This window comes from Dendropsophus ebraccatus, chromosome 3, assembly GCF_027789765.1.
Source record: "Dendropsophus ebraccatus isolate aDenEbr1 chromosome 3, aDenEbr1.pat, whole genome shotgun sequence".
Lineage (NCBI taxonomy): Eukaryota > Metazoa > Chordata > Amphibia > Anura > Hylidae > Dendropsophus > Dendropsophus ebraccatus.
The window spans coordinates 186,828,807-186,848,794 of record NC_091456.1 but is presented as its reverse complement, the minus strand read 5'-3'; the positions used below and the strand labels follow the sequence as shown (position 1 = coordinate 186,848,794).

General features: G+C 45.5%; 1 pseudogene; it reads right to left on the bottom strand.

The window, feature by feature from the left end:
• Positions 1-19,988, bottom strand: part of LOC138786861 (zinc finger protein 585A-like) — a 154,213-nt pseudogene that overhangs the window by 11,749 nt on the left and 122,476 nt on the right.

The window sequence follows — 19,988 nt, the reverse complement described above, 5'->3', positions numbered from 1 at the left end:
TCTAGTTGGGAACCATTCTTAGTGATTAAGAGCTTAACTGGAGTTGAAGAGGGAGCCAGATGTTATGTTTCTGGAGCCCCCAGAGAAGGTGCCCTGTGCCCAGCACTGACCTCATCAGGTCCCCACTCTCTCCCTCTCCTCCTGCTGGGGCTGTGACTGATCTGATATGGCGTCCGGGCAGCCAGGGCTCAGATCCCTGCAGGAGGAGGGTGGAGGAGAGGCTCAGAGAGTGTTCATCTTGGGGCAGGGGGAGCTCAGCATGGGGAGATAGTACACTGATAGGAATAATAAAGATAAAAACTGTCAGTGTGTTAACCCCTTTCCAAATGTCAAGACACTGCATATGGCTACTACACTGCATCTACCATATAATGTAAGGAGAACATGATATAGATGTGTTTTGCAGCAGCTGAGGCGTAGTATGGGGTTCTACAACAGCTGAGGTGTATAATGTGGTTCTGCAGCAGCTGAGGTGTAGTATGAGGTTGTGCAGCAGCTAAAGTGTGTATGGTGTTCTGCAGCAGCTTAGGTGTGTGGTATGGTCAGCGGCTACTGAAGCCAGAGTGAAGAGCTGCATGAGGACGGAGATCTGAGGGTAGCGGTGGAGCGCCGGGATTAGCTGTCAGAAGTCCCGCCTGCCTGTATGAGCTGCCTGAGTGTATATCAGGGATGAGCAAATTTATGGTAGTAGCGAAGTGCTTTACTACACTCAGCCGTCGGCTTGTCAGCCGGCTGCATTTGAGCTCTGCTCCGGGTGCCTAGAAAAGTTGGATACAGTCGTTAGTGAAGTTTTGAAGGACTCTATCCAGATATTCCAGACATCCGGAGCACAGCTCAAATGCAGCCGGCTGACAAGCCAATGTCCGAGCGTAGTGAGGCACTTCCCCACTACTGTAAATTTGTGTAGTAAACATAACGATTAGCTGAGAAACCGATTATCAGCAGGTTTAAAAATCACCTGCTGACTGTGCATCGCTATTTATATTAGTAGATGCAATAGGAGGTGCCTAGTTAGCAGCCGATGAAACTATATAGAAAATAATAAAGTAATACTTACCTGTTGATATGTATCCATGCAGCCACCACTGAGCCTTCTGAGGCAGCATCTGAAGTGACATGCTGCTCAGTCAATCACTGGCCACAGCACTGTCTCGTCTCGCTCAGTGATTGGTTGAGCAGCCTGTCAAGTTAGAGTTGTGTCAGTGGTGAGCAGGGAGAAACAAGGGAGCGTTGACAGGTGAGTATTATTTTATTTATTATTTTGTATATACGTAGCCAGGGCTGCACAGACATGAGTAAATATATATATATATATATATATATACACACACACACACACACACACACCCCTTTCTGCACAATCATGGAGCTGTGTAATGGACTTGCTAAACAAGCGACGATCTAATATCAGGTGGGGTAATACGGTCCTTACTGTCAGGATCTTCTCCAGTTGCAGCGAGGACAGCAGACTCTGTGCAGATGGATGAATTTTTATGTTTGTACAATTACATTAAAGAATAAGATTCATTATCAATTCCTGGTGACTGGTTCTCTTTAGGCTCCGGCTCAGAGACACCTTTCCAAATATAAGTTGTGTTCCATCTTCCACTATGAATAGTATGTGTTTCCGAAAGGACGGCAAAGAAATCCAAAAGCCAGAAACAGTATATAGTATAGCATAGGGCTGGTCGATTATTTGAATTAATTCTAATAATTTGCCCAGAACTTTAGAATGGAATAGATTTTTGTGAAATCGTAAATTCAAGTCACCTTCAGTCACCCCCATTGCGGGCGGTATGGTGTATCGGCGGGCTGTCCAGAGAGGTGTGGGGCGGGTTGACAGGCGGCACGGCAACAGGAGGTAAAGTGTGCTGGCGGGCACTCCAGAGAGGTGTGGGGCGGGTGGACAGGCGGTATTACGACGGGAGGTAAAGTGTGCTGGCGGGCGGTCCAGAGAGGTGTGGGGTGGGCAGGTGGCCTCCAGATGCTTGCTAGCAGAGCCGCTTTTGACCTGCTCCGCGGTCTGTGGATGAGACTGCAGGATAAGATGATCGCATTGCTGAAGGTACTGGAGCTGTACAGCGGGAGCGGGGGTTGGTGCAGTGCAGACCCCCATTACCGCTGTACAGCTCCTATAATGGCAGCGACACACTTACCTTTTCTTGCAGTCCCTGTGGCCTCATCCAGAGACCGGGGACTTCCGTGTGTGACAAGGTGAGAGGAGGACGACACGGATACGTGCTCAGTTACCCCAGTCCCCTACAGTCTGCCCTTGTCCCCCATGCGCCATGATCTGTACTTTCTATCAGTATCTTGCTTGCCTATATACAACTTTTTGATCACTTTCTATTACAATTATTCAGGATTTGCTTTAAAAAAAACAAAACAATTTTGCACTTTGGCCGCCTTTTGCGCTTACACCGTTTATTGTGCGAGATCAGAAATGTGAGAATATAGTAGTTCTGGTGATTCCAATATGTTTATTTATTAATTTCTTTTTATATATTTTTTTAACCTTCAGGCCCTCTAGGAGGCTTTTATTACTACAGCACTGATCTCTCATAGAGATCAGTGCCGTATCGATAAGATCAGTGCTCGATTACAGCCCACTGCAATCCATTACCAAGCCGGGATCAGTGTCATTACAATGCTGAGATCTTGTCAGGTAGGATAAAGGGATCACCCCCTCCACGAACACATTGTGGGGGGCAATTCTGCCTCCCACTAGACACCAGGGATGGCTTTGACAGCTGCATCTAAATGGGTAATTAGTGCAGCTGACAGCAGCCGGGAGTTGTGCGCTGTAGAGAGGTCCCAAACCGTGAGCCCTCTGCTCCCCCCTAACAGTGGCAGGACAAGCATACACATCCTGCACTATTAAGGGGTTATGATTGTTCCCTTATGTTTGTAGTCACTGTTTTGATATGTAGAATGGAATAAAGGTTCAGCAGGTAGTATGAACCAGGGGCAGATTAACTTTTCCATAGGCCCCGGGCTGTTCACCAAGCCTGGGCCCCCCCACTGTAACTATGGCAGCACTAGCGTGGTGTTCATAGTACAGGATAGATAATGTCATGATGCCCTGAATTGTGAAAAATTGCTGTAGAAAAGCAGCGAATTTTTGAAAATCATGAGAGAACTGTAGCCAGGAGGCATTTCACCACTAAAAGTATTGGTCTTTTTGGGTGGCCATGGGCCCCGGGCTACTGGCCGAAAGGCACCTATTATAATCCGCTACTGGTATGAACACCATCTCCTGCACACAACACTTCTCTTCTGCTGAGCCGACCGGGGCTCAGTGTCGCACTGACGCTGATCCCGGCTCTGCTATCCATTCACCTGGTCTGTTGCAGAGCTCAGTAATACAGCACTGATCTAATCGATCATTGCTGTATTAAGTATATTGCAGTGATCTCTATGAGAAATCACTGCAGTAATAATAAAAGTCCCCTAGGGGGACTAAAAGTTAAGTATACTGTATAAAAAAAAAAAAGTATTTTTATTAATGAAAAATCCCCTCACCTAATTTAAGTCTGAATCACCCCCCTTTTCCCATTTTATAAATAAAAACAAATGAATAAACAAACATATTTGGTATCACCGCGTGCGTAATTGCCCGAACTGTTAAATTACCACATCTCGTACGGTAAACGGAGTAAGCGCAAAAACCCGCCAAAGTGCAAAATTGCGCATTTTTTGTCATATCAATTCCAGAAAAATTGTAATAAAAAGTGATCAAAAAGTCGCATACACGCAAGCAAGGTACCAATAGAAAGAACAGATCATGACACCTCACAGAGCCCCATAGACCAAAGGATAAAAGTGTTTTAAGGATGGGAATAGTGCAATTTTAAACACATTTATTTTTATTTTTTTTAAGTAAGTTTTAAGTCATATAAATTACATATCGTTTTAATCGTACTGACTTGAGGAAAATACATAACATGTCAGTTTTACGAATGGCTTAACCAAAGCACCAAAATGAAAACAAATTCCTTTTACTGCACAAAGAATTTTTTTATGGTTAAGGGTATAAACACACACACACCGTATACGCAGCGTATTTACTGCTGCGATACGCAGCAAATATGCAACAAATACGCAGCAGATTAGATCTAAATTACTGAACACAGCATCAAATCTGCACCATCAAATCTGCTGCAGATCTGCTGCGTATACAGTGTGTGTGTTTGTACCCTTATGGAAAAATTAAGTCATCCATTGTAAAGTACAATTTCTACTAAAATGCAGAAACAAAAATTATCCCGGTCCTGAAGGTCCTAAAGCCTGTATATGCCTATGGAGGACACTGGGAAAGGGGCATGCGCACGGCCATCTTAGACAGAATCACCACAGAGCAGGACAGCAGAGCCTGGAGGAGGGGAGCCTGATTATAGCTCTATGGGGTACACAGGTGGCTACTGTCAGTGAGTGCAGTGACTACAGATACTTATATTATACACTGAACTATTTTACTATAAAATATGGATTTTCCTTCATAATTATTTTGAATTCTTCATATTTATTTACCTCATTGGGAGCAAGACATTGGCTTCTCCCTTTTGTGAGTTCTTTGATGTCTATAAAGATTTGGTTTCGTATTAAAACATTTCCCACATTCCGAACATGAAAATGGCTTCTCCCCTATGTGAGTTCCTTGATGCATAACAAGAGCTGATCTCCGAACAAAACATTTCCCACATTCTGAACATGAAAATGGTTTCTCCCCTGTGTGAGTTCTCTGATGGTTAACAAAATTTGATTTATCAGAAAAACCTTTCCCACACTCCGAACATGAAAATAGCTTCTCCCCCGTGTGGGTTCTCCTATGCGCAATAAGAACTGATCTCTGAGTAAAACATTTCCCACACTCCGAACATGAAAATAGATTCTCCCCCGTGTGGCTTCTCCTATGCATAACAAGAACTGATCTCTGAGTAAAACATTTCCCACACTCCGAACATGAAAATAGCTTCTCCCCCGTGTGGGTTATCCTATGCCTAACAAGAACTGATCTCTGAGCAAAACATTTCCCACACTCCGAACATGAAAATGGTTTCTCCCCCGTGTGAGTTCTCTGATGTTCAACAAGATTTGATTTATGAGTAAAACCTTTACCACATTCCGAACATGAAAATAACTTCTCCCCCGTGTGGGTTCTCTGATGCCTAAAAAGTTCTGATTTCTGATTGTAAACTTTCCCACATTCCAAACATGAAAATGGCTTCTCCCCTGTGTGAATTTTTTGATGGCGAAGATGATTTGACTTGACATTAAAACATTTCCCACAATCTGAACATGGAAATGGCTTCTCCCCTGTGTGAATTCTTAGATGGATAACAAGCTTTGATTTCTGAGTAAAACATTTCCCACATTCTGAACATGAAAATGCCTTCTCCCCTGTAAGAATTTTTTTGTGGGTACAGCATGAGAGTGTATCTGGGATAGTGGACGGCTCCTCATATGTATCTTGTGTGATATGATCCTCGGAGGAGATCTGATGTCCCCCTGAGCTCCTGGTAAAATCATCTGCAAAGGAGAAAACAGCATTTCTCTTATTTCCCAGTAATAGAAGCTTAAAGAGGACCTGTTACCCCCCGTGCCGGAGTGACAGGCTCGCGACCCCCCGCTAGAGCACCTTATACGTACCTGATAGCGCTGGGTCCCGCTTCTTGAGACGGTCGGGTGATGGAGATTTCAGTGCCCGAAGCCCGGCGCGCTCGCTTCTGAGATGAGTACATTGCTCATAGAGAATGACTGGTGAACAAAAGGAACATGGACACCGTTTGGTGGTATGTATAGCGCTGATTTAACCATATTGATTCTTCATTATATAACTGCTTGTGATCACATTCAATGTTGATTTCTTAAAAAAATATTTGCAACAGGTACTCTGTAAGACGAGGACAGTCACTATAGATGCAGCAGCAGGAGACTGATAGTGATATATTGTCCGCTGGGACTCTGCTGTATATTAGAATTTAGGCTGAATGATTATATAGCTGGAAAACTGACAGGACACAGAGCTTATAATATTCCACACAGAATAGTTACAGCCGGTGACTGAGGAGAATGTGTGACTGTTCTCTGCATTTAGTGGTCATTACTCACCTGGGCGGTTACCTGTAGTGATGTCCTCCTTATACTGCTCATCACTGCTGTCATCTGTCTCCTCTTCTGTCTTTTCTCTTTTCATCATCATATCTGTAACATCAATAGGGTTCATATTTTTTCTTGTAGTGATGTCCATCATATACTGCTCATTACTGTTCATACTTGTCTCTACTTCTTCTGAAGTTGTGTCTCGATCATTAATAGAGTTCAGATCCTTCCCTGTAGTGATGTCCTCCTTAGACTGATCATCACTGCGGTCATCTGTCTCTGGAGCATTAATATTGTTCCCATCTTCAACCTGATTCATAAGATGTGAGAGAAATATTGTAAGAGTCATCAGACAGTAGGAGAAGTCAGGTGGGATGTACAGATCATAGGGGACATCTCCATCTACCTGATCCTGTGGGAGAAGAGGACGGGGACATCTCTCTGGTGCTGTTCTCTTACTGGATCTGACTGGAGGGAACACATACAGAGACTGAATTCATTCTTTCCATCCAGATAATACAGAGAGGAGGTGTGTATATAGTCCTGTCTATTACCTGCTGATGGGAGGGGCTGCTGATCCTCCAGCATCACATCCTTGTACTGATCCTTGTGTCCTTCTACATACTCCCACTCCTCCATGGAGAAATAGACCGCCACGTCCTGACACCTTATAGGAACCTGACACACACAATGATCACACAGTCATCCCCCCCACCCCTCCAGTGGTGTTACTGTATAATGTCCCAGCATTCCCAGCAGCCACAGTCTCACCTCTCCACTCAGCAGCTCCACCATCTTGTTGGTGACTTCTAGGATCTTCTCTTCCTCCATTTCCTCATGTATCAGGGGCCCCGGGATTGGGCTCAGGGTTCTTCCCCATCCTTCACACCCAGGGGCCCCACAGCGCCCACTAGAGGACTTCTTCACTACTGTGTAATCCTGTGTATGGAGAGACACATTACTATCACTCCATCCATTCCCAGAATCCCTCACCTCTCCAGTCCTATCCATCTGTTATTCCATAGATAAGAATGATGTCATGATGACATCACTCCCAGAATCCCTCACCTCTCCAGTCCTATCCATCTGTTATTCCATAGATAAGAATGATGTCATGATGACATCACTCCCAGAATCCCTCACCTCCCCAGTCCTATCCATCTGTTATTCCATAGATAAGAATGATGTCATGATGACATCACTCCCAGAATCCCTCACCTCTCCAGTCCTATCCATCTGTTATTCCATAGATAAGAATGATGTCATGATGACATCACTCCCAGAATCCCTCACCTCCCCAGTCCTATCCATCTGTTATTCCATAGATAAGAATGATGTCATGATGACATCACTCCCAGAATCCCTCACCTCTCCAGTCCTATCCATCTGTTATTCCATAGATAAGAATGATGTCATGATGACATCACTCCCAGAATCCCTCACCTCCCCAGTCCTATCCATCTGTTATTCCATAGATAAGAATGATGTCATGATGACATCACTCCCAGAATCCCTCACCTCTCCAGTCCTATCCATCTGTTATTCCATAGATAAGAATGATGTCATGATGACATCACTCCCAGAATCCCTCACCTCCCCAGTAAGCAGGAAGAGTATGTGTAGGGTGAGGGATATTATCCTCTCGGCCATCTTGTCTCTGTCTCTCTCCATGGTTGATGGGTCGGTCTCTTATATAGAAGATATCAGCAGAGGATCCTGGAGTGTTGGGAGATGAATGGAGAGAAGATGAGACAATGGATAATAAAGGCTGCAAGTAAAAAGTACAACCTGTTCAGCAAACAACAAACTCCGCACAGCGATAGAAAGAAACAAGTTATAAATATGGAAACATGTTCAGGCTCTTGTGATGCGTCAAATAAGAAAAGAAAAAAGCCATCCTTGGAACTCAAAATCACCCAGTCCTGAAGGGGTTAATCCTCCCGCTGTCCCCCAGCTCCTTCCCTCCACCTGCAGAGCTGTACAGGAGCTTTGGTGGTAGAAACTAGAATGGAGTGTCCAGAAGGAAGTTAAAGGACCTTTGATGACATCATGCCCATGTGACCAGTCTCATGTGTGGGAGGAGCTATCTTCCTCTCCTAGGTTTTCTATGAGGAAGCTGGTTTCCGGGCTTTTTATGAGGCAGCAGTGTAGTGCAGGGTATACCATCAGCAGAAGGTAAGCCACATTGAGGGCACTGTTCTGTGGGGGTGCTGTTATGTGATGTTCTGGACACTCCATTCTAGTCTCAACCGTGTGCTTCCAGGACCTGCCATGATGTCACAGTCATGTGATCAGTCACATGGAGGAGGAGTCACATGATCAGGGGCTGCTGCTCAGTGTATGCAGGACTCTGCTGTGCTGGATGAGCTGAAGTGATGTGTGTGCAGCAGAGCTGTCTGTGTTATGTTAGTGGAGCAGAGCTGTGTATGTGTGTGATGTGTGTGGAGCAGAGCTGTGTATGTGTGTGAAACCTGTATGAGTGCAGATTCCAAAATCTGAACCCACCCTAAAAGTGTAAAAAGTGTGTCTTTTTTTTTTTTTTGCAGAGATCAGTAGTATAAGCGATTTTATTAAACTTTATAATTGGTTTTATTAGGCAAAAAAAGCCTCTTTCTGTACTCAAAAAGCAATTTCCAAGCCTCCCACCCCCCTGACTTCTTATCTGTGCATTATCAGGCCAATCAATCTTCATTACAGAGAAGCCAGTGAAGACGGGTTCTGCTTTATCCATTATATCCTATGGAGGGGGGAGGGGCCGAGGGATACGAGTGAGCAGGAAGAAGAGACATGAAGGTCAGCTGTTTCTAGACTGTCTGGGCACCTAAAACGCTGGGTTCAGGTCAGAAAGGTCAGTGCTTATCTAGGGACTTACTGAGAGAAGATTGCAGGACGTTGTGCTGTGCAGGACTGCTGCATGCTCACTCACTGCTCTCAGCCCCTCCCCTCTCCATAGAGCATAATTGACACCAAAATCCTGCTTCTTCTAAAGTGAGAGGGGAGCTAGAAAACAGCTTTTTGAGCACAGAAGGAAACTCTTTTGCTTAATAAAACCTATTACAGAGTTTCTTAAAATCGCTTGTACTATCGATATTTATTGTTTTTAGAAAAATGACCCTAAAATGACAGTTACGCTAGTGTCTAATTGAAGCAGGAACATATAGACCATACATGTACTGTCCCCCGGCTAATGTGCGGCTGCCTGGGGGTGTTATGGGCTCGATGGGGGAGTGCATTGTTAGGTGAGGTTTTTTTTTAAATCTGCTTTGCACAGAAGGGAGAGAAAGACATCTATAAGGGGACAAAATGGGGGGGGGGGGGGGAACACATAGGGGGCCATTTATAAGAGGACAACATGGGGGGGCATCTATAAGGGGGACAACACGGGGGCCATCTATAAGGGGGACAACACGGGGGCCATCTATAAGGGGAACAACATAGGGGGCCATCTATAAGGGGGACAACACAAGAGCGCAATCTATAAGGGGAACAACATAGTGGGGACATTTATAAGGGGGACATCTATAAGGGAGACAACATAGGGGAGGCCATCTATAAGGGGGACAACACAAGGGGGGCGTATATAATAGGGGATGCACAGTGGGGGGCATCTACTAGAGTGGACTACAAAGAATAGCCATCTATAAGGGGGGCTACAGAGAGGCCAGATACTATAGGGGATGCACAGAGGATGTAATCTACTATAGGGGGACAACAAATGGGGGTCTCTCTAAGAAATGCACTCGGGGCGATCTATAAGGAGGCTACACAGAGGGGGGCATATACTATAAGGGGGATCACATAGTGTCAGGCTACTCACTATATGTGTAAAGGGGCCAATACAGATGTGCAGTTTGTAGAGAGATGAGGATGGTGCCAGAGTGAGGAGCCTAATAGGTTTATCTGGCAGATTCTGTGGATTTGTGGCCCAGAGAAGTATATATATACACCAGGGGTGGGGAACCTTTCCCATGTCGAGGGCCGGTCAGGCATTTATAAAATCATTCGAGGGCCGTATACCGTGCGCAGCAGGGTAGCGTTGGTTTGTAGCACCCGGGACAAGGCAAAGTATTGTTCCCCTAATGCCCCTGCTATTGTAGTTAACCCCCAGTCATGCCCCTTGTACCTGATGTGAATACTTAGTGATACCCTGTAGCCTGAGTTAACACCACAGTCATGTCCCTGGTAGCCTAACCCCCCCCCCCCCCCAGTGATGCCTCTGGTAGGCCTAGTTAGCCCCCCAGTCATGTCCCTGGTGGCCTAGTTAGCCCCCCAGTCATGTCCCTGGTGGCCTAGTTAGCCCCCCAGTCATGTCCCTGGTGGCCTAGTTAGCCCCCCAGTCATGTCCCTGGTGGCCTAGTTAGCCCCCCAGTCATGTCCCTGGTGGCCTAGTTAGCCCCCCAGTCATGTCCCTGGTGGCCTAGTTAGCCCCCCAGTCATGTCCCTGGTGGCCTAGTTAGCCCCCCAGTCAGTCTCTGGTGGCCTAGTTAGCCCCCCAGTCATGTCCCTGGTGGCCTAGTTAGCCCCCCAGTCATGTCCCTGGTGGCCTAGTTAGCCCCCCAGTCATGTCCCTGGTGGCCTAGTTAGCCCCCCAGTCATGTCCCTGGTGGCCTAGTTAGCCCCCCAGTCAGTCCCTGGTGGCCTAGTTAGCCCCCCAGTCATGTCCCTGGTGGCCTAGTTAGCCCCCCAGTCAGTCCCTGGTGGCCTAGTTAGCCCCCCAGTCATGTCCCTGGTAGCCTAGTTAGCCCCCCAGTCATGTCCCTGGTGGCCTAGTTAAGCCCCTCAGTCATGTCCCTGGTGGCCTTCTTAACCCCCTCAGTCATGTCCCTGGTGGCCTAGTTAACCCCCAGTGCCTGCCCCAAATAAAAAAAAATAAACATCCCACTCACCTTTCCTCTGCTCCCACGCTGCCCAGGTCCTCTTCTCCCTCCTCTCTTCTGTGCCGGTCTTCTCCTGCAGGCGGCGCGCGATGAAATGACGTCATCGCGCGCCGTTCTGCTGGGGAAGGAGCCGGCACAGACACAGGAAGATATTGTGTATGCCGGCTCCTGCCTCACCAGCGCGGCGCACATCACAGTAGAGCAGGAAGACAGAAGATGTGCGCCGCTCTGCTGGGGAAGGAGCCGGAACTCACAGCATCCTCCTGTGTCCGGCAGCTGTCCCAGACACAGGAGGATGCTGTGAATGCCGGCTCCTTCCCCTCCAGAGCGGCGTATGTCACAGGGGAGCCGCGGGCCCAGGAGACATTAGCTACGTCCCTGGAAGGGGATGGTCTTCTCAAAGACCTGTATATGCCTGCAGCAGAGTGCTGTGTGCAATGTACATGTAACTGAGCTGTATAAGAGGCTGTCAAGTCATACTCATCATGCAGTAGTCCCAGAGAGTCCGCCAAACCATACTCAGTGTTACCTTCAAGTTGCTTAGGCCCAGAACGCTGTGAGAGATACCAGAAGTAGGGATGGTATGAACCGAGTTCTGTTCAGGTTCGTACGAACCCGAACCCTCGGTAATGATTCCCGCTGTCTGTCTGCTCCGTGCAGCGGGCGGATCCAGCAGGAGGACCGCCTGGAAAACTGGGATACAGCCATAGCCATAGGCTGTATCCCAGTTTTCCAGGCGGTCCTTCCGATGTATCCACCCGCTGCACGGAGCGGGCAGACAGCGGGAATCCGATGCTGAGCGTTCGGGTTCAGCCGAACCCGAACCTCGGCGGGTTCGGACCATCCCTAACCAGAAGTATAGGAGCTGGTTCAGAAATAATATTAATAATAATAATTTTTATTTATATAGCGCCAACAGATCCCGCAGCACTTTACAATTCTGGGGGTACATACATAGACAAAAAATAGACATTACAGAGATGTACATATAATTATCCATGGCAGATTATCGGCAGAGGGGCAAAGTACATCATTGTTCTTATGGTCCGGCCATCATTATAAATAAGGCAGTGCAGGTAAGGGGGGGTGAACCTGTCACTATCCAATGCCTGCATGCTCGGGTGTAAGTGCTTAAATTCTTGGCGCGTGTGTGTGTCTGTGTTTGCGTGGTGGAGGTGTGTGTGTCTGTGTGTGCGTGGTGGAGGTGTGTGTGTGTGTCTGTGTGTGTGTGTGGGGGGGGGGGGGGGGGGTTTGAGGGTAGCAGTCAAAATTAGGGAACCTGGTAAGCTTGTTTGAGCAGATGTGTTTTGAGGGCACGTTTGAAGCTTTGGGTATTGGAGGTGAGCCTGACAGTGTTAGGTAATGCATTCCAAAGAACTGGTGCAGCTCGGGTGAAGTCCTGGAGACGGGAGTGAGAGGTGCGGATCAAGTGGATGTTAGTCGTAAGCTATTAGAGGAGCGTAAGGCACGGGTAGGACGGTAGACAGAGATGAGGGAGAAGATATAGGGAGGTGCAGCACTGTGGAGAGCTTTATGGGTGAGCAGGAAGACTGTATTGTATCCTGTGTTTAATAGGGAGCCAATGTAGTGACTGGCACAGGGGGGAGGCATCGGTATAGTGACTGGCACAGGGGGGAGGCATCGGTATAGCGGCTGGACATGTAGATGAGCCTGGCCGCTGTATTAAGAATGGACTGGAGAGAGGAGAGTTTTTGCGGTGCCAGCCCAGTTTTGTGCACGAGTAGTAGCTTCTAAGCACGTACTTATAATGTAGGATGTCAGCTGTTGTCTTGGATTTCCTCCACAGACGTTCAGCACACCTAGAACACCGTCTAAGAAAACGAGTTCTGGATGTGTGCCAGGGTTGTGGCCGTCTGTGTCGGGCTGTTTGGGGTATAGTGGTTGCAAGTTTGTCCAGGGTGGTTTTGGGGGTGTTGTGGTATTGTTTGGCAGCCAAGTTAGGACAGGAGAGGGAAGAGGTGGGGGGCAATGATGACTGTACAGTATCTAGCAATTGTTGGGTGTCTATTGCATGTAATTTCCTGTATGTGAATGAGGTCGGGGTGTCAAGAGGAGGACCAGAATTTGTTATCATAAAGGAGAGGAAGTTGTGGTCTGGGAGGTCAGTGGTAAAGTTAGTAAAGTGGGAAACTGGGCAAAGTCTGGAGAAGACCAGGTCCAGGGTATTCCCACCCTTGTGGGTTGGGAAGTCAGAATGCTGGGAAAGGCCAAGGGAGGAGGTTAGAGAAAGAAACTGAACTGCTGATGGGGAGATTGGGGTGTTAATTGGGATGTTAAAATCGCCCATGATTAGAGCAGGAATATCAGAAGATAGAAAGTAAGGAAGCCAGGTAGAGAAGTGATCAAGAAACTTAGTAGGTGAGCCAGGAGGGCGGTAGATGACTGCGACTCTCAGGGAAAATGGACGGAAAAGTCGTACGGTGTGAACTTCAAAAGAGGAGAATGAGAGGGAGGGGACAGGGGGAATGACCTGGTAGGTGCAGTCTGGGGAGAGAAGTATACCCACTCCTCCACCATGCCTGTTATCAGGTCTAGGGGTATGGGAAAGGTGTAAGCAAAGGCGGAACTACCAGGATTGCCTACATGGGAGAGCAGAGGTTAATTTACATGGGATTGCCTACATTGGAAGGGGGGGGGGGGGATTAGCATGCATGGGTGTGCCCACATGGGAGGGAGGGGGGTTACTTACACAGGATTGCTTACATTTGGGGGGGGGGGGTTACTTACATGAAATTGCCCACATGGGGGGGTGGGTAACTTGCAGGTGGAAGCCTGTATGAGGGAACGGGTTAACCAAGTGAGATGACTACATGGGAAGGATGGAGCATAACTACCAGGGGAGATGCCTACCGGAGGGGGCTAACTATCCAAGATCCAAGGAGATTACTACATAGGGGGAGATTAACTTCCAGGGGGGTAAATTACAGGGGGATGCCTACCTACCAGGGACACTAACTATGGGAGAAATAGCTACATGGGGATACTACCTACTAAGGGGGCTACCTGCATCGGGAGGCCTAACTACTATACAGATGCACAGCGGGGTATGACTACTATATAGGGGCACAGACGGGCCTAACTACTATATGGGGGGTAGAGAAGGGTCTAACTACTTAATGAGGGACACAGTGGTCTAACTACTATATGGATACAGAGGGGACTACTATATGAGGGAACAGATGGAGCAAATAGATGTGTAGGATGATGGGGCATGAGTGAGGAATCTAAACTGTTTGTCTGGCAGATCCTAAAGAGAGAAGTCCTGATGGTGGCCCAGGCTGGATGGAGAAGAAGGGAAAAAGTGAGCAACTCCAATTGAAGAAGACGACTCATGTGATGCACTCAAAGAACACGTCCCCTGTGAGTTATTGGCTGTAACTGCACTATAATCACTTATGGTGTGTAGAGCCTGTATGGAACTAATACATGCCACTATATGGCCACTGGTGGATTTTAATCCATAGCAGTGGTAGCATTATTCAGTATGTAGTAATAATAGTGAGAGGTGGTAATATGTGTCCCATGTAAACTGGTACTGTTTGTATTATTCATCTTAAAGTGACTGTACCACCAGACCCAGGCTGAAGCACTGGAGGCGGGCCGACCCACCCTTAGAGGGAAGAAACCCCCACCCCTCTATGATAGGGTTCCATTGATTCTAATGGAGTCACGTCATGGAGGGGCTGGGGTTTCTTCCCACCAAGGGTGGGTCGGCCCGCCTCCAGTGCTTCAGCCTGGGCCTGGTGGTACAGTCACTTTAACATACTGGATTTGGTTGGTAACGGTATAGTGGTAATGGCAGTGGTCGTGGTGCTATAATGCTTTTCCTAATACTATATATACATATTGCTCTCTCTTCACGGCTTAGTGGTCAGTTGTTGGGGGGGGGCCCAATCAAAAATTTGCTATGGGGCCCAGCCAGTTCTAGTTACGCCCCTGGGTGTAAGCCACCATGGGTCAGAGCGGCGGGTGAGGCCGTGTCTGATTCTTGTAGCCATGTTTCCGTGAGAGCCAACAGGTGGAGCGATTTAGTGATGAACATATCATGAACTTCTGTAAGTTTGTTACAGACAGACCGAAAAAAGAGCGAGCAGGAGTGGGCAGTCAAAACTGAGAGAACAGTGTCCTGTACGTGGTCCAGGAATTTGGTAAAGTGAAAGGATACAGCTTTTTTGGCAGGGACCGCAAAAACGAGTCAATAATGTCTAGTATCCCTAATGGATGAATTTTACTGCACCTCACCAACACTACTGGTGTCATTGTACGCGAGTGATCCAACACTGTCCACAGCTCTCCTAGGTGAAGTTTACTCTATGAGTCACCTGTCAGGTGGCCTGTTCTTACAGTGTATCTGTCATTATACAAAACTTTTGACATCTAAACATAAATCCCCAAATAATATAGTCCAAAAACGCACAGAAGAATATAACTCAAAACAAAAGATCCACAGGGATCATACGAAGTGCAGGACAATCATAGAAAATTATAATTAGATTCTTTATTCAAACAATTACATTTACAATACACAACAATAAACAATAAATGAAAGCAATAAAAAACAGGGAAAATGAAACTGAACCAAATACATAAATTAGTGAGGGGACATGAAAATATATTTTTTTATGAAATCATATATTGCACTTGCATACCAATTGATCAGGATTGCAATGACTGTGGCAATGCAGGCAGCCTCCGATAAGCAATAAATATTGTGCATATAGGTAAATAGCAATAAAAAAATGGTTTTTTTTTAAAACCAACAAAGTCCTATTTAAGGCAGCAGTTACTCAATAGGGTAAATACACTGGTGAAAATCACCAACAAATAAAGTAGTATAAGATCTAGGAGGAAGCATGCATTGCAACAGGTCCCACTCACCCACTCACCCTACGCACGTTTCGCGTGGCTCGCTTTGTCAAGGGATATGAGTAGTGGGAGAAAACCTCATCCTTTTATCCTGGATGTAACTAATCAGAACGCCTCAACACAGGTGAAATAACTCACCCTGATCATAACAACAGAGCCGGAGCATGGAACAGGACGGAAAAGACCGGAAATACGCGCCGATCATGTGACCCAATGACGCCGATCATGTGACCCAATGACGTCACTGAGCTTCGGTCACCTGACCGGAGAATGAAACAGGACGAGGAAGGCCGGAAATACGCGCCGATCATGTGACACTATGGATTATACGTGACCGGAAATGACGTCACTGAACTTCGGTCACCTGACCGCACCATGGACACATGACCGGAAAGCGACCACATGACCGCAAACATGGTCATGTGACAAAAATAGTACCCATGGCTAAAATACAAATAAACCACATTGGCTAGTAACTATATCTCAAAAAAATAATAATAATAATAATAAAGAGGGGAGTAAGCCTGTATAACAGTAAAATTAAACTGTTTGCTGAAATTGATATCCAATATCACGCATGCGCTAATATCCCAAATGAACAATGGATAAAATATAAATTAATAATTAGTGATGCCCACACATAACCCCCATATAGAGCACCCATAAGGCACAGTGATTGGTGAAAAATAAAAGTGCTCAGTGCAAAGTGAAAACATAAAGTGCAAAGGTAAAACCGAGTGTAAAGGAAAAGAAAAAATATATGAATATAAAAAAATACTTACCACTAATAACACTATATTTAGACTATAAAAATGACCAAATAAGTTAATAATCAAGTGAAGAATGTACATCTCTATACATAATTAAGCGGTGCTGGCACAAAAGTGCAATGTGCAAATCAAAAAGTGTCAGTGCGAACCTGATTAATAAATTAGTAATCAAATTAAAATAAAATAAAATAAGAAACGTGTATGTTTGTATACATAGTGGACCATTACTGCGCACAAAAAGTGCAATGTGCTAAAAAGTGTCCAGTGCAACCTAATTAATGAATTGATAATAAAATAAAATAAAAAGATAAAAAATAATAATAAAAAACGTGTATGTTTGTATACATAGCGGACCCTTGCTACGCACAAAAAGTGCAATGTGCTGATCAAAAAGTGCCAAGTGCAACATATTCACAAAAAATGGTACAAAATCTGAGGATTTTTTATATATAAAAATGTGTGCGTGAATATCTTTTGCAAATACATCATACACTTGCAATACCATATACAAATAAATAAATATATATATATACACAACATATAAATATTGATGTGCAAATTTGCAGTGCAATATATGAATACATAAAGTGACAAAAATAAAAAACAGAGAAGGGGCAGAGAGTATGGTGGGCTTAGATTAGATTCAGAGGGAAAGGAAAAAGAAGAAAAAAGGAAGAAAAGAAAAAGAAGAGATCTACACAGATATCATTCCCGTCTCATAACTACTGGCTTGGATATATTTCGGATTCTTGGTTAGTTGAGGCTCCAACAGACACTGAAACATAAAAAGACATATAAGACATACATACCAGATAAAAATCAAGAATAAAAAATGTGTGTACAAAAAACCACATATATAGTTAAAATCAAAAAAGTGAAGGAAAAGACAAAGGTTTCCTCGACAAATTAACTTACTCATAAGGACATAGATGCAGACTTGATAAATACTTGAATGGCGTCTCTATAAGAAAAGGGCGTCTCTATAAAAAAGGGGCAAAGCTGTTATATTCATTCAAACCAAATGGGGCCATAGTCTTGAGGGAATAAATCCATCTTGTTTCTTTTTGTGCCAGACGTTTTTTGACATCGCCACCCCGTATACTGACAGGAATCATATCAATCCCCCGTACCTTCAGACCACTCTCGTCACAGTTATATACCAATTTAAAGTGTTTCGGTAACGATTTCAGACCCACAACATCTGTCATGTTTTTAGCTGCTCGAATATCCAATACATGTTCCCGGACCCGTCTCCTGAATTGTCGTGTCGTCATGCCAATATAAATTTTGTCACATGGACATGTAGCAAAATAAATGACTCCCTTCGTATCACAGGAAATGTGATGTCTAATCTCATATCGCTTGGTGTTGTCAGAGTTGTAGAAGTGGTCGGTTTTACACATATTAGCGCATGATACACACTTACCACAAGTGGTGGATCCACATTTCCTCTTCATTCCCCTACAAATTTCTACCGGGTTAACTGGTTGGTAGTGACTGCGAACCATCCGGTCCCTCAGATTCCTCGAGCGACGATAGGCAACAGATACCTGTGAAGGTAGGACTGCGTTAAGGGATTCGTCCATGTGCAACACAGGCCAATATTTATTCAGTGCCTGTACAATTGCGCGACTCTGTCCGTTAAAGTCTGTGATGAATCTCACCAGTGTCTCATCAGCTTCTGTCTTCTTCTTAGAATGGATCAAGTCAGGTCTACAGGAGTGTTTCGCTCGCAGGTAAGCTCGTTTAATGCATCTGTTGCTTTAGCCTCGCTCACGGAATCGTTTTTTCAAATCCTCAGCCTGTTCCTCAAATAATTCATCAGTAGAGCAAATCCGTCGGGCCCTCAAGAATTGGCCAACTGGAATGTTTTTGATCAAATGTGGAGGGTGGGAGGAGGATGCATGTAAAAGAGTATTGGCAGAAGTTGCCTTTCGGTATAGGTCTGTCTGGATGAAGCCCTGCTGGTCAACCTGTAGGGAGACATCAAGGAAATCAATCCTAGTACGGCTAAATTTGTACGTGAGCCGAATGTTTGCGATTATTTTGATTGAGCAGCTGCATAAATGTTTGTAATTCTTGTGATGACCCCTGCCATATCATGACAATGTCATCAATATAGCGTCCCCACGTAACTACCTGCTCAATGCCTGGCAGGGGGTCCACCTGAAAGATTTCCCTCTCCCACAGCCCCAGGAACAAATTAGCATACGAGGGCGCACAGGCAGCCCCCATAGCTGTGCCCTGGAGCTGCAGGTAGAAGGCATCCTTGAAAGTGAAAAAATTGTGAGTAAGAGCAAAGCGTAGAGCTTCTGCAATAAAGTCACATGTTTCAGGGCCATAGCAGCTGGTCGATAAGAAAAAATGGGCTGCTCGTATACCGTCCTCATGTCTGATTGACGTATACAGTGACTCTACGTCACAGGTGACGATAAACATATTATCATCAAGTTGTACCCCATCCATTTTGGCCAAAAAATCACTTGTATCCTTAATATAAGATGGCAGAACTTCAACGAGGGGACGTAATATATGGTCTATATATTTACAAAGGGGTTCACACAGATTGTTATTCCCTGACACAATAGGTCTCCCCGGTGGGTTATTAGGGTCCTTGTGTACCTTAGGCAATAGGTATATTGTCGAGATCGTTGGTGATTCTACAGTTAATGCTTTTTTCTCTGCAGATGACAAAATGCCTTGCCCCACTGCGGATGTCAGAAGTCCTTCCAGTTGACCCTTGAATGAAAAAAGAGGATTGAAGGTAAGTTTTTTGTAGCATGTCGTGTCTCTCAGTTGCCTTAACATTTCCTTTTCATATAAGGAGGTAGGCCAAATGACTACATTCCCCCCCTTATCTGAAGGTTTGATGACAACCTCCTTCATCTCTGACAGTTCCCGCAGCGCACAGCGTTGAATATAATTAAGATTGTCATGATTGGGGGTCGTGGAGATCTTTTCAAATTCGGCTGTGACCAATTTCACAAAAGAATCAATTGCTGGACACAAGGATAACACCGGAAACCTAGTAGATTTAGGGAGCAAGGTTTTAGGGAACTTACCCGACAAATCAGATGAGGTATCAGTCTCCTGTTCAGTTAATAACTCCACAAGTGTGTGTATAGCTTGTTGTTCCTCCCGGGTAGAAAATCCAGTCACCATCCCTTTCTCTGAGAAAACTTTCTTATAGAACAGCTTTCTCCCAAATAGCTGCAAATCCTTTATGGCTGTAAAACAATCGAATTTCGCCACCGGCGAAAACGTTAACCCATATTCAAGGACTTCCAGCTGTGGTTTGGAAAGAACTATAGAAGACAAATTAATTACCTTTGAGGATGATGGACGTTGATCA